Raw genomic sequence first — 15,265 nt, 5'->3', positions numbered from 1 at the left:
CTTCACCTTGTTAATCACTTGCCAAATGGTCACCCTCTGTTCCTCCTTCTTTCCCGGAAGCGCTATCAATCCCCAAGGCTATTTTTATAGCAAGGAGACTAGGACAACATATGTAGGCCTCCCTCTGCTCTCCCAGAGCACAACAAAGTCTTGTCTTTCCTTCAGCCAGCCACTTGGTGAATGCCACAGGCTTTAGGCAACTGTGAATCCTCGTGATCTGTGGGGCTGATCTGCAACCAGAAAGTTGCAGTGTACACGGCAGCTGGTCCAAGGAGTGTACTGACCTGATGCTTCCCATTCATGGTGGGCATGGACTCTTCTCCATTTGTCAAGCAGAGTTGGCTCTGTCAATCCCACAAATCCCTGGGTAACAAAGGCAATAGAATTCTAGGAGACCGGCATTCAGAGAGAGGATGTGCGATTTAGGGCTATTGTAGACTTTTAGCTTTACATATAGTCTCTCTTTTCAAATAAACATGAAAGAAAAGAGAAGGGGTGATGAACTATCAGCTTCCGGTTTAAAATCAGATTCATCTATAAGCAAAGCATTATTCTTTGAACAACAGGCAAATCTGAGTAGAGAGTTGTGAGTCATTTATTATAGCGTTCTATACTGTCTCGGGATCGAGTCCACCATGAGTTATGATAGAGTCCTCAAACTAATTTATATCATCATGGGAGCTGGTTACAATAATTTCCAGCCAGGCTCGAAAATGGAAAGTTCATTTTGTTGTTTGAATCCACTGCTGACGGCTGTTCTGGGAGAGCAGACACTTGGCAGCTCAATTTTTAAACGTTGTTGAAAAAAACCAAAACTCTGTGTACTGATCAGGTTGTTTTGGCTTTGGGGGACTTACTGCTTTTCCAAAGTCTGGCCATGCTCATGTTTCTTCACCTTGGGGCACAGAAGTGGTCTTGTCTCAACACTCTGAGCTCTCTCAGCGCCAAGGACACAGTCGACTGGGCTCGCCGCTCTTGCCTCTCCGTGATTATGGACCCGGACCCCGGCACATTACTCCTCACTTTCTGTTTCTTCCCTGTTATTGAAAAAATAGCCTTTATTGTAAAGCAATACACAAATGCAGTCACGGAGTGCCTGCTGTGGTCATGGTCACGGTACTGTTGTTGCCACCTCTTCTCATCTGCAGGCTTGATCATGGGGAAATATGATGGGGTGACTCAGCATGTGTTTCTCACCTGTATCCTCTACCCATCCCTAAAGCATCTCACCCTCCACGGGCCCTTCTGAGGCTTCAGGTCAGGGCTGAAAGGGCCGGATGAGGAGTGGAAAGGTGGTCATTTGCATGTGTAGGGACATTCTTCACGGCCACCATCAGTTGGGCTACATAAAGCAGCAGTAGCCAAGTGGCCCCATGGGCAGACCCAGCACTGCCCTTCCTGTCCCTCCAGGAGGGGCCCTCTTACCATCAGGGCCTGTCGGTCAGTTCTTTGCTTGAGTGCATGTCCTTTGCTTAGGGATTCCAAACTGGAACACTCAGGTCAGTCACTCTCTTAGTTGCCTGATACTTGCCTATCTCAATGAGATGTCGTGGGCAGGGGAGGTCAAGTGAACATTAATTGAAGCCCAAAGACACTCAAACTCTTGTTGGTTCCCAATCCTTCTGTGTCTGCTCTCTTGACAAGAATATCTAGAGGCTTGGCATTCTGCTATTGACTCTCCCATAAGATACTAGATTCTTGGGATTCTGCTTATTTTCAATAGACTGTGTCTGACCAGAAAATCTACATGAATTGACAAATTGAAGGAAAATATTGGTATTTGATTGAAAATATTTATACCTTTAGGATTTTGTTTGCAGTATGTCTTCAGATCACTATCCAACTAAACCAGGGAAGGGTCATTCCTGTTATTACTCCCCAGGGGAATAAAGCCAAACCTTTAACCACGGCCTTTTTCTATCCTTGGATGTCTACACCCGACCTCCCACCTTGCCCACTTGACAATTTTGTATTTGTTCTGAGGATTTCCATACTCTCCCCTGGTTTTGTGACTTTGATTGGTAACCGTAAAGACTGTATCTTACCTACGTTTGGGATGTAAGGGGTCCTTGTAGACATTGGTGGTTTCTCAGACAATCCTGTGTGGGACCCTCCCACTAGGGATGCCTGTTCCCAGTGGAGCCAGCCCTTTCCCTTGTGCATAGGACTTTGGCTTAATTGTGGAGACGCTGGAGGTTCTGTTTGCAGGCTTTGCTTTTCATTAGCAGTCCGGTGTTGACGGCGAACACTAGCTGTTTTCTCCCGTCGCTGCTCACAGGAATGGCGCTGACTGCACAGAGGAAGCAGGAGGCCTCAGGGCTGGCAGGCGCGTCACCAGCGTGCCCTCAACTCCAGCCCTCAATTGTCACAGCAGCAGGTCACGCCTCTAAGAGTGAGACTATTGCTGATTAGTGGGCCTGGTTCACTGGGCAGGCTGTGGGGGAAAATGTCATGGTGTGTCTGCATCAGTTTCTCAACAATTACATTTTTGGCTGCCTACTGACCCCTTCCACACAGGCGACTTTTTGTCTCCATAATAAAGAATGTCCTCTTCATAATAGGGTTCTTACAGGTTTCTTCCCCGTGTCTGGAACTTCCCACCACCCCACTCTTTCTCTTCACCGCTCTGCGTTCTTTCAGTCCTGCGGAATAAAGCCTCCGTGTTTTATTTCCTGAGACTTCCGTCTTCTCAAAGAACAATCTGCTCAAAAGAAAATGCGTATCAAGGACTCCCCCTCGATGAGGGCTTGAACCCCCAGCCTCTGGTGGCTTTCTCACCTGGGAAGTGGGCCCTGTAGTGTTATTCACCTTGTAGAGTTGTCTTTAGGATAAGACTGTGTGTAGGCCTGGTTGCTGGCTCAGGGGCTGGAGGACTTGCCTTGCAGACTTGAGAACCTGATTTGGAATCCCTGCGGCCCAGATAAGGATGGTGCAGTAGCGTGTGTCTGTGATCCTGGTCCTCTTGTGTCAAGGTGGAGAATCCCAGGAGCCTGCAGGTCCAGTTAGCCTGGTAGACACACTAAAAGAGAAGCCCCTGCCTCAGACAAGGTAAGGACTGGCACCTGAGGCTGCCTTTGGGCCTTCACACACACGTGCCGGTTCGCCCTGTTTCTGTGTCCTCTCCGTCTTTTATACACTCACAAGAAATAATGCATGTAAAGTACTCAAAAGAATGCCTGATGTGCCACCATCGCCCGGTAGAGGCCCCATCATCAGTATCTCTTTCATCGCCAACATCCCCAGGAGAACTCTGGGTCTACAAGCAAGATCCTCCTGGTGTTTGATCTTACCTTAGCATTTCTTAGATCCTACAGATCACGACCTCCGTCTTCTCTGAATCTAAGTGATATCAATTTCTGCTTTTTGTTTTTCCCTTTTAGTACTTGGAATCAAACTCAGAGACTTAGTGTGTGGTAGGCAAGCACTGCCACTAAGCAACACCCAAAGCCCCCCTCACTTTAGGGATAGGGTCTCTCAAAGTTACTCAGGCTAGACTTGAACTCACTCCAGCTTAGGCTAGCCTTGAACTTGGAATCCTCCTGCCTCAGCCTCCGCAATAGCTGCACCACAATGCTCAGGCCCCCTTCTGTAGAACAATGACCACTTTGTGCTTTCTTTTCTGGCATGTTCCATTCGCTGGAGGAGCTTTTGAAAGCAGTGTTATAGAGGTTCTTGCTTTTAATCCATAGGACAGCTCCACAGGGCACCAACACTTCCAATTTACATTTGAAAACCTTCCAGGTCAGAAAGACTGTGTTGGGTTTAACACAACCAATCAATAAGAGGCTAGCTCAGTTCCCAAACCCAAGTCTTCTGACTCCAAGTCCAGTATAGCTTTGTTTTGGTTTTCTATACGGAGTCGTGTGTGTGTGTGTGTGTGTGTGTGTGTGTGTGTGTGTGTGTACAATAGTCTCTAATTTTCTGAAATTTTTACCAAGAAGCCAACAAGTTCCAAGTTCCCCCAAATAGTAGATATTAGTTCTGAGTGTATATGTCTAATCTCCCCCAGGTTAGGCCTTGAACTTCCTCTCTGGCATCTCACTAGATGTAGAACCAAAGGTCACGATAATACAAATAAAGCTTTATTGAGGCGAATAGTCATTCTGCAGGAGGAAGTACAATGCAGGGCACCTTGTCTAGTGAGAACAGATTGGAATTAAAGGGGGAGGAGCAGGTGTTGCTGCCCTCACCCTCTGGTCTCCTTGACAATGCCTCTCCTGAGAAACTCTTTTCCTATCCATAAGGCCCTGTAACATCAAGGGCCTGACACTGTCCTCAGGTCATCGACAAACTCTTACCCTGTGACAGACACCCCCACCCCCAACCCCAGCAAAAAACAAACCCATAAAAACCCTTGATTTCCTTGGCTTACTTCACTTTCTCCCCCTCAACATCCCTGAGTTTGAGAAGGAACTGCAGGAAAGGGAACGTGCAGGAAGGCGGGCTCCAGAAACACCCTAATTGGGGAACTCTTGTAGTAGACCTGTGCTCGTGAAAGTCAAGGAAAACAGTGAATTTTCCTGTCAGCACAGTTGACAACAAGTGTAAGTCTTACACCCTTGACTGGCTGCAAGCGCCAAACCTGCACTTTTAACTGCTACCCTGTCGCTGAGCCAGACATTGGCACGCGATCGTCCTCTATGGAAATACCAGATTTGAGCTGGGGAGTCTTCTAGTCTCATATATATACAGGGGAACTCTCAGTATATTGTCACCAGTCCCGATGACATATTCAAAATACTCTGGAAGTGTTTTGACAATGTGCTTAACCACTTTAACTTTCAGTTAGACTGGCCATCAGGAATCGGTGTGCTCTTGGGAGTTTTGTGGGGTTAACGACACTGGAGACACATATGCAGTCAGACATCCCAGGTATGTCTAAGCCTTCAGTTCCTACCCAGTCTGTGTGCGCCTTCAAAGAATGTTTTGTTAAGGAGGTCAGAAGGATTCGATTTCTTCTCGTCTGCAGAGACAAGAGTGGAAAACTACTTCCTTTAGATTTGAAAGAGAATTAATCACAGGGTTTTGTTTCTTTCTTTCTCTCTCCTTTTACTTCCAGCCTAGAGAACAGGGGCCTTTGCACCAAAGGATAGAAGAAAAGAGGGTCTTAGTGGAGGGCTCCCAGGCAGCCTTACGTTGAGCTTGCAGCATGGTGGGGCCAGGAAGTACCATCAAGACAAATGTTCCTAGCGACAGCTGTGGGGAAGCAGCGTGAGATCATTTTTGTGACCTGGACACTTGAGAGCTAACTACTGGGAAGTGCATAAGCTAAGGCATAAGCTAGGCAAAGCACGACTTTTGCATGAGGGAGCTTTGTCATTCTGAGGGAGAAAGAGACCAAGATGTGTATTTTGTCACAGACTTGTAAGCGCAAGTCTTCTAAGAAAAGAACATCTCATCAAATGCTGCGAGGGATTTCGTAGTTGTAATATCATTGCTCCGCAACTGACAACCGGAGGGGTCAGACTTGGGCAGACAACATTAAGTCTGTGATCTCATCCCTTCCCTCTGTCTGTCACCACACAGGCTACTTGTTAATGGTGCTGGGTGGTAGCATCTGAATTTGATTCCAGTGGTCCTTAAGTCTGTAAAAGTGTATTGTACTCATGAGAACAATTCCGATCTTGACCATGTGAGTGTTGTTGCAGGAATTGTGACGGGCAAGGCGATCTGACTTTTAACAGTGAGCCATGACAGCAAAGAGTTGAGGGTGGCTTTGGTTTCTACTGTAATGTTAATGAATCTTTCCACATGAGAGTACGGTGACCCTCGGTGAGTGTCCACCATAGTCGATGAAGTGTTCACTCCAACTGCTACTTAAGGATCTCTGTGTGTGTGAGGACATGTATGCGTGTGTACAAGTGCGTGTGCAGGTGCACATGTGCAGGGATGCTAGAAATCAACCTCGGGAGTCGGTCGTCAGGTGCCATCCACCTTGGTGTCAGACATGAAGTCTTAGTCAGCTAGACTGGTTGACCAGTAGTCTCCAGAGAGCTTCCTGACTCCTGCTTCCTAGAGCTGGGATTATAAGCACAGCACCATGCTTGGATTTCTGGGGATCAAACTTGGGTCCTTGTTCTTGATTTCTTTCTCTTCTGGCCTACCTGACCTTTTTATATGATATTCCACGTAATGGATACCAAGGTTAATGACCCACGGTGCAGATTTATTACTTTAATGTTATTTCTGGTGCCACTTTTTAAATTGTACAAAATATGTACAAAGTTATGTAAACTATAAGACCTGAGGGCTTAGGGAGAAAGGATGAAACTCTGTGCTGCCCCACCCAGGCTATACAGATGGGAGAGTTACATTCTCTCCTTTCAGCAACTGCCCAGCGTTCAACTTCTGCAGCATATATTTTACAAGGATTTATGAATGACTCCTTCTGTTATCTTAATTAAAAAGAGCATAATAATCTTCTTCCTCAAAAAAACCCTTAAACCCTGTTTTTAAGAAAGCACAAGACATGAAATTTATGCATACTGAATTTTACTTCTTCCACTAAAAATAAATATGACACTCTGCTGGGGAATACATTTGAATTGTGAAAATATAACTGTCAACATTGGAGGTGCAATGAAGTATTGAAAAGAATTTCCATTTTGTTTTGAATCCTTTAGCAAAAATGCCAAATTTAAAAAAAAAAAAGTCATCAAAGGCATTATTGCTCCTAAGTCCGGCTATGTCCTTCTGTTTGAGTTTGCCCAGTAAAAGAACAAAACTATTTCTTGAGTTTGACTGTTAGAAAGATTACGTCTTGGGGCTGGAAAGATATCTCAATGATTAAAGCCTTGACTGTTCTTCCAGAGGACACAGGTTTGATTATCAGCATCTGTATAGTGGCTCACAATGGTCTGTAACTCTCAGGCCATGGGATCTGAGGCCCTCTCTTGGCTTTTGAGGGCAGCAGGCACCCACATGATGCATAGAAATGTATATAGGCAAAGTACCCTTACACACAAAGTTTTTTAAAAAAATTAAAAACCATAAAAATATTCTGTTTTACGAGACACCCGAAGAAGGGTCCCCATGTCTTTTCATTTTTCTTTGTTTGTCATATAGCCAGTGGGATTTCATTAAATAATTTTGTGATTCTTTTCCTTTCTAAAAGGAATTTTGAAAGAAGTTAATGGAGCTTTTCTGAATTAACTGAGTTTCTCTGTCCTTTATATTAGCCCATCTATCACCATAGATCAGCAATTCTTATTATAAAGGCCAAGTAAATTAATCCATATAATTTTCAGCCAAGTTTTCCTTGGCTCCATTCTGTATGACAGGCAAAATAAGTAACCATTAGGTTACCTTTCTCCCTGTAGCTCACCTTTGGGTGCCTGAGATTACAAAGATCCCATTACCTAGGCTCTGCTTAACATTATAAATGATGTTGTTCATTTTCACAATAGGGAATCAGATCTCACTACAATAGGCTGAACCTGTTATGTGTCAATACAGGTGAGACTCAGTTAAAGATGTCTTCAATACCACCTGCCCACGAGGAGGCCTGATGGTGTCACACTGGGGCACCAGGAATCCCTTAGGGGCTGGAACTGTGCATATGTCTGGGCAGCTGATAGCCTTGTGCTGCAGCAGGTACAGCTGCTGCTGGTGGCCAAGGCTGCACACACTGAGCCCTCTGGCTCAGAGCATACAGAAGCCACAGCATAGGAAGTGTCGATGACAAAGTCGTTCTGGTTTATAGTTGTCGTGTACAAATATATTCACATGCAAGTTTCAGCTACTGAAAGCAAGGAAATTTGTTCTCCAAATGTGTGGAAGGCATGAGCCTGTCTTATTTTCCTGTGAGATGATGAACTTAGACAGACTCAGTGAGAGTTATGTTCTCGTGTGCTCAGGGTTATAAACCTTACCCCTCCCTGTCATTGTTGTGGGAACTTAGAATTTTTTTTGAAGAGTGGTGTGGTTAGCCATTTCCGTTCCACTTAGCCACATTCCGCAGACATCTCACTCTTAAAGTAAAATCACCCTTCTTGCATTTAAGGTATGGAAACTTGTTCAACTTGCCAAGCGTGGGTTCACCATCCCTGAGACAAATTTTCCAAAGGATTGGAAATTCTACACAATTTATGGTACTCTCAAAGATATTTCCCAAGGTTTGATAATGAAGAAGTAGGCATTACATTGCAGCTGAGGGCATCCATTTGACTCTGCCTGACAAGAAGTTACATTGGAGCTTTCTTTCCAGCTCGCTTTCAACCTCCTCGTGTGTGATTTCAGTTTCTTTTGTCTCTGACGCTTCACATAACTGGCGTACCGTCCACAGCAGCATCAATGATAGAAGCCAAATATAAACCCCTGCTGAATGATTGTACAGGTGTAAGCTCACTTAAATTATCTTTATAAGAAAAAAAATGGAAGCTTCTCCTGAGGATCCTGAGAGATCCCATGACCCCCAGGTTAATGATTTTTCAGCATAGATTTAGCCTGGAAAGCTCCAAAACCTGAATGCTTTCTACTGTGTTTTTGTCTTTATTAAAATGTGTTTTTAAAAGAATTTTCTGTGTTTGGCACAGAAAAGACATAACAGCCAAGCCAGAACTGAAGAGGTAGAAACTGAATATTATTAGTATATAAATATTTACACAGCAAAAAAGGCTACTGAAATAAAAATTGCATTTATGTAGTTTAGGACATGGGACATATAATCTATTTTCCTCTGAAAATTGGAGGTGTATCTCAGAGCTTCTTGAAATTAAGACCTAATGCCTCAGGAAAACAGCTTGGTTGAGAGGACTTGTTGGGTGTGTGATTTACTCTGTTATGAGGTTCTGTTGAGGGAGTCGTTTCCAGGATTATTCTCTGTGTTGATAGGACAGTAGCCACCAGCCACGTGTAAGCATGGTTAGTATAGCTGAGGAATGGAACTTTTAAATTTTAAGTAGCTGTCATCTAAACAGCCACACGTGACTAGTGGACACCCAAACTGATCAACACAAGGCAGGAGAGTTGAGTAATTAGAGGCAGTAGCCAGCCGCCAGCTATGGACCTGACCTGCGCATAGAAAGAATCCTTCATCAGAGCTTATAGGACGTTTATGGAGACATGAAGAAGGTAGGGGTAGCTGGAAGAGGATTAGCCTCATGGCTGTATCAGAGAAGCAGATTGGTAGAGGGATCAATGCAACATTTGTAAGCAGTATTTCACCCACGCACACACGGCTACGGGAAGACTGTTGGCATGACAGGACTAGAGTGAGCAAGGCAGGAAGAGAAAGAAGCGAGGTTAGGCAGGAGAATTTATTGACTATAGGGGTACTAGGAGCTATGCAAGTTCTGTCAAACTTGGGATTGTGTGATGACAAGCCTTTAGAAGGTGCTAGAAGGAAAGTGGAGAATGTGGTTGAACTGTGTAAATGACCACTTGAATGCATTCCAGAGGCCAGTGAAAGAGTTAGAGGACCTGTGAGTTCAAGGTGTTCCTGTCGCTGGTGCAGGGATGGCTCAGACCAGAAGAGCAGTGCTGGCTATGGGGACTGGTGGAGAGTGTCCGGAGAACCGTTTGGAAGGCAGTTAACAGGATTAACTGTTAACTGGGTGGATGAGCTATGTGGTGTGGAAGAAAGAAGAAATTTGGGGTGACTCTAATTATTTTTCCGAACTGATCAGTATTTTTTTTAAATTGAGGACCGCTGAGTGAGTTCCCAAGATCATGTTTTGAGCACGTTAAACCAGTTTCCTATCAGACTTTTGGGGTGAGGGAGGGGCTGCTATGTAGACAGCTGAAGATGGGACCCTGGTGTTTCTCATGATGTGGGAAATCGTGGTTTCAGGTCTTGAAGGGAAGGGAGGAGCCAGAGGAGAAGAAGCTACACGTCAAGAGAGTTGAGAGTGGGGCAGAGGTCTTAGGGGCCGTGAAGCCAGAGGCTCCCTTTGGAGGAAGGGAATCAGTCTTGGGGAGGAACAAGCTATCCTGGACATGATGTTATTAAATCTGAAAGCTGAGACCAGCACAGCGTGCTGAGAGCCTGGAGGCAACACACACTCAAGCGCTTCCGCGTGGTTCTGAGAGGGGGTTGGTGAAGGAGAACTCTAGGCCCAGTGAGGTACAGCCAAGGCTACAGGGTGAAGTCACACAACAGGATGACTTTGTCACAGGGCAAGTCAACTGTCGCCTGCTCTTCATACGTGAAGGTATTTGGGGGCCATTTAATCAAACTTTGTGCCTCGGGGTTGAATAACAGAGTGGGAAGTGTTGACTTAAATTGTTTTTTCAAGCCAGTATAAATGTCAGAATTCAGGAGAAATGTGTGCTGAGGAAAAGATTTGTTCATTTTAGAAAGGGGAACTTTTTCTACTCTTTCTCATTTGCCTGTGAGCACTTGCCCTTACACAGTCCTCTTGCCTGCGATTCTGCAAATGTGGGAGTTCCATCTGCATGCCACAGCCCAGTTCTCAAATATGAAAATAGCCAGGGCTGCTCTGTTTGGTGTTTATTTCTAGTCCATATACGTTTTTAACCATTCAAATGTTTGCTTTAAAAAGCAAGATTTTTTTCAAATGTTTGTTACTGACTTATAATGTGCCGCCGATAGGGAGATAGAAGGAGCTTGGAGAACCCTTCCTTGATTATCCCAGAGATAATTCCCCCTCCTGGCGTCCCTTTTCTTGTCACTAATTCGCATCTGACAAAGTCAAAAGGACAAAGAACACCAAGACCTGTACCCATCAGACTCCTGTGTTAGAAACTCTGATCTGGTCGGGGGAGGAGCTAGGGGGAATAGTTAGATAGAAAAGTGCTCACTCTGAAAACAAGAGGCCCTGAGTTCAATCCCCAGGAACCATGTTAAAAAAAAATATGTCAGTGTTCTAGAAAGATGACTGAAGAGTTAAGAGCTCTTTGCTGCCAAGGATCTGAGTTCTGTCTCCAGTGCTCAATCAGGTGGCTCACAAATACCTGTAGCTCTAGCTCCAAGGGAACCTGTGCCTTCTTCTGACGTCCATGGGTACCCAAACACACATGGTGTGTGCGCGCACGCACATACACACACACACACACACACACAAATAATAAAAGGCAAATCACTGAGGAGATGGAGACAGAAAGATCTTCGAATTTGCTACTCTGCCAGCCAAGCCTGCCTCCCAAAGGAGTTGGACAATGCCTACAGATGCCCACAAATTGTCCTCTGACCTCCACACACGTCTCCACAACTGTTGCACATGTATCCTCACACAGCACACAAACATACCTGCATTCACTCACGTACAGAGAAACTCTGGCCTCCACACAGAGGGTGTAGTGACTGAGGGAGAAATGTCCTCTATGGTCGCGGACATACGAACACTTGGTCCCCAGTTGGAACCACTGTTTGGTGGGATTTAGGAGGTGTGGCCTTGCTGGGGGAAGAATGTCATTGGCGGTGGGCTCTGAGAGCATAAAGCCTCACTTACTTTTGATTTGGTTTTTCTGCTTCACGCTGTGGTTGAGGATGTTAGCTCTCAGCTTCCTGCCCCTCCACCAGGCCTGCCCACCATGATGGGCTCAACCCTCTGGAACCATAAGTCATGTAAAATCTTTTTGTCTATGTTTCCTTGGTCATGTTTCTTTTTTAAAACACAGCAATAGAAAACTAAGTAATATAGAAGTGTTACTCTTTTTAAAAATAAATGAACCTTTTTATCATTTATAAAAAACAATAATTTCTCACCACGTTTCAACTCCAAAATCTCAATCATTGGCCACAGAACATTCATTCACCCATTAAAAGATTTAAGGGCATCCCCAGGCCTGCTCCTGAAGTGTCAGTAATAGTTGCGTAAACAGGTACAGTCAGATTTCCTCCCGTGATGATGAAAGAGAAGTCTTATGCTATCGGCCCGTGACTTCCCCTCTCTCTTTGCGTTGGTCACAGTGGCCCCGCTGTTGAAGGTCTCCAGGCATCAATAGTCAGTGTCGAGCACACTCCAGTTTCAGCTCGTGGACCTGTGGTATGGAAGAGGCGTCCCCTACTGACACTTGAGCTCAAGCTGCTGCTTCTTCGCCCCAAAGACCCCCTGTTCCAGCGCCCACCTGCTTCTTCCATCTGAGAATTCAAAGGTGTCAAATGCCCCTCAGGAGCGGGTCTCTCCCGCAACAGTGCAACCGGCCCTGGGGTCGTTTCTGCACTAGCACGGCTCTGATCTTCCCCAGGAAGGGCTGGTTTGACCCTCTTGCTTCCCTCCCAGGGAAATGATCCAGTTCCCCCACCAGATCCACGGAGACAGGCACCCCAGGTCACAGGCTGGCACTGACCTTTCTTCGAGTTTTCCCTGTGCCCATTTAAGAGTTTACAATCCTGTACATTGAGTGTTTTTCTTCAGAAAGTTAACACCCTGATTTCTGGGTATTCACGAGGTTCCCTAGCTTCCCATGACCCTTGCTTGCCACAGATTCTCTTTGCCATGATTTTCACTTGGAGGCTTAGGAATTCCCGTTGATAGGAAGAGCTCTAAGTAAGAATGGCAGAGAGAACATGGACGAGGTCAGATGGTCCAGGATGCTGGCCTTTCTCCTGCTTTATAATTCTCCAGGGCTGCTACAGTGAGCTATCTCATGTGCCTCGGGATGACTGGGGTTCGAAGCTCCCTTGGCCACGCCAGAGGGACATTCCTGATTGGGAGTCTGTCATCTTACTGTTACTGTAAAGCTCAAAGTAAAAAGGAGGGGACAGGCATTAACAATGTCTTGTGACACAGTGGTTACCAGAGGTCAACGCTGCATGACTGACCTTGTGAAATAAGTTCTCAGCTTCTCTCTCACTTGACAGGTTCAACTGTCATTTAGCAGATTTTCTTCATGGGAGGCACACACATGCTTTCCAAGCATGAATGAATCCTTTGGGACTGGATGGACAGGGGTTAGAATTAAACACATTAAAGAATCGGTGCCTTTAATGAGTTTACTAATAAATATGTACTACCACGAAAGAGTTAGAAAACAAGCTGTTCTGAATAATTATTATTTATATGTAGTAACACTGATACCTTATTCAGAGATTTCTGGGATTGTTGGCAATCTCCTTATGTATACACTAACGTCATCTCACCTAACATATTAACAGAGAGTTACACACACATTCATATCATCTCACCTAACTTGTTAACAGTTAGACACACACGCATGTCATGTCACCTAACATGTTAACAGAGTTACACACATTCTCATGTCATCTCACCTAACATGTTAACAGAAAGTAGTATCTGGCTCGACTTTATTTGAAGGCATCTCTTACATTTGGAAGCATTGCCAAAGTTCCACGTTAAACAAAGCACCTCCTTGGCCGTGCCTGCTGCACAAACATCTGAGGACACAGGCAGCTGCTCCAAGGGTGTTTGCCTTCACACCTACAACATCAGCCCTTGCGTGATTCACCCCGCTCCTCCTGTCCCTGTCAGGAAGAAGCCAGAGGAGCACCGCATCTGTTTCCATGGCACCACACCACAGCTGCAGAAAGAAAACCAGGAGAGGGCCCTCACCCTTTATCTTAGTTCCTGCCCCGTAGAGAAGCCTCTTACCAAGTATTTCCACCTCCTTAACCCATCTGGAATTCTCCCGAAGGCCCTCGTTTCAGTCGATCCTGGAGACTTCTGGCAGCTACTGCTTGCTTTTGCAGGTTTCCAGCCAGAGAATAAAAAATGGTAGAGGAACGACAGACACGGTCAGATGTGAGCCTTCCCTAAATGAGTAACAGTGACCTACCGATGGAAGAATGGAGCTAACCAGAGTCCTTTGGGGCTTTCTGGAGTATACGGAAACTCCACATTCTTCCGACCAACTTGTGGCTTGCTAGCACATTCTTCTGCGATGATGTGGAGGAATCCTGGTGGTCAGGCTGGGCTTTGTCGGCCTGGGGTGGGGACTGCTGTTTAAAAATACCCTTAATTATATTCCTTTTCTGCTGTGACACTGACACCATTTTTAGCCCACTACAAAGACTGTGATTTTCATTTAAATCACATCCATTATCTTATTGACCTAGTTTTTATTTGGTAATCAAAATGTTCTATTTCTAGATAGCTTAGCCTGGAATCTTTTTTTGGTCTTTGAAAGGTTATGAACCCTTTGTGAAGTTTTTTTTCCCCTTTCCATCTCTGTGTACAGATGAACTACATCTGAATTCACGTAGTAACAAATAGTATGATATTGGTTGCTTTGAGAGATATGTTTTTTTTTTTTTGCTTAATTTCTTACACTTCATGGAGACAGGGTTTGCCATAGTACCTCGCTTCTGTTCCCTTTACTTGGACAGCAGATAGTGAAGTTTAAATCCTATTGCTAATTTTTCAAAAAAAAAAAAACCCGAAAAACAAAACTTGACATAGAGTGCCCAACTCTACCCTCTGCTTTCTCCTGTATCCTGCTCCTCTTCTGGGCTTTCCCCCTCCCCTCCTCTGCTTTGGATCTCAGAGATTATTCACTAATGCTGGCTCTCACATCAATTTGAGACTTGGACGATCCCATGTGTGCTAGACTTTTGCCACACCCTCCCTCCACTCTTCTCCCTCCCTTCTCTTTCTCCCGCCCTCTAGAAATGCCCCGAGGCCCTGTTCTGTCAGCTCCCATCCATTCATATCTAGTCAGGGTCTTGACACACTTTCTGTTCTACCCTTTTTTTTTTAAAGCTCCCCTTTTAAGTATTTATTTTTATCTTGGGGTTGGGCAGCATTTGCCATGGCACACGGTTAAAGTGATAGGACACAACTCGCAGGAGCCAGTCCCCTTCCACCAGGAGAACCCTGGGGATCGAACTTGAGGCGAAGTGCATTTACCCTTCAAGCCACCTCACTGGTCTGGTCCTAAGACCTTTTCTTAATATTGTTTCTTACTGTTTGTTGTGGAATATTATTTTAGCTGAGCAAAGATGTGTTACATTTGTTTATGCTGCAGACTATTAACTTTAACTGTGTAAAGGTGTGTTGCTTTTGTTTATGCTGCATTTGAACAAATGCTTTTAAACAATGGTGTAAGGATGTGCATTTAATTATGTGAAGATGTGTTGCATTTGCTTCACCTTGCCTGCCTAAGGCACCTCATTGATCTAATAAAGAGCTGAATAGCTAATAGCTAGACAAAGAAAGAATAGGCAGGGCTGGCAGGCAGAGAGAATAAGTAGGAGAAATGTAGGCTTGGGAGAGGAGAGAATGAGAGGAAGAAGAAGGAGAAGAGAAAGAGGAGAAAGAAGGGAACATGCCCGGAGCAAGAACCCAGGCAGTGGCCAGACAGAAAAGCCCAAGAAGCAGTGAAAGTAAGATATACATAATTAAGA

The 15,265-nt window shown here is 45.0% G+C and overlaps 1 protein-coding gene and 1 long non-coding RNA gene across 4 annotated transcripts in view; one reads left to right on the top strand and one right to left on the bottom strand.

Annotated features, from left to right (window-relative positions):
- Window positions 1-15,265, top strand: part of Samd4a (sterile alpha motif domain containing 4A) — a 214,672-nt gene that overhangs the window by 68,483 nt on the left and 130,924 nt on the right. The gene's annotated exons all lie outside the window — the stretch shown is intronic.
- Window positions 11,629-13,718, bottom strand: LOC148120116 (uncharacterized). Of its 2 annotated transcripts, none has more exons than XR_015734616.1 (4): window positions 13,515-13,718; window positions 13,232-13,387; window positions 12,728-12,842; window positions 11,629-12,448 (listed from the first exon to the last, which is right to left on the bottom strand). It is a non-coding gene; the product is annotated as an uncharacterized LOC148120116 (long non-coding RNA). The 2 variants fall into 2 exon arrangements; XR_015734617.1 differs by having other exon boundaries at window positions 11,629-11,943.

The sequence above is a fragment of the Myodes glareolus genome, chromosome 12 (assembly GCF_982192425.1).
Source record: "Myodes glareolus chromosome 12, mMyoGla1.1, whole genome shotgun sequence".
Taxonomy (NCBI): domain Eukaryota; kingdom Metazoa; phylum Chordata; class Mammalia; order Rodentia; family Cricetidae; genus Myodes; species Myodes glareolus.
This window is presented reverse-complemented; position numbering and strand designations above follow the sequence as displayed.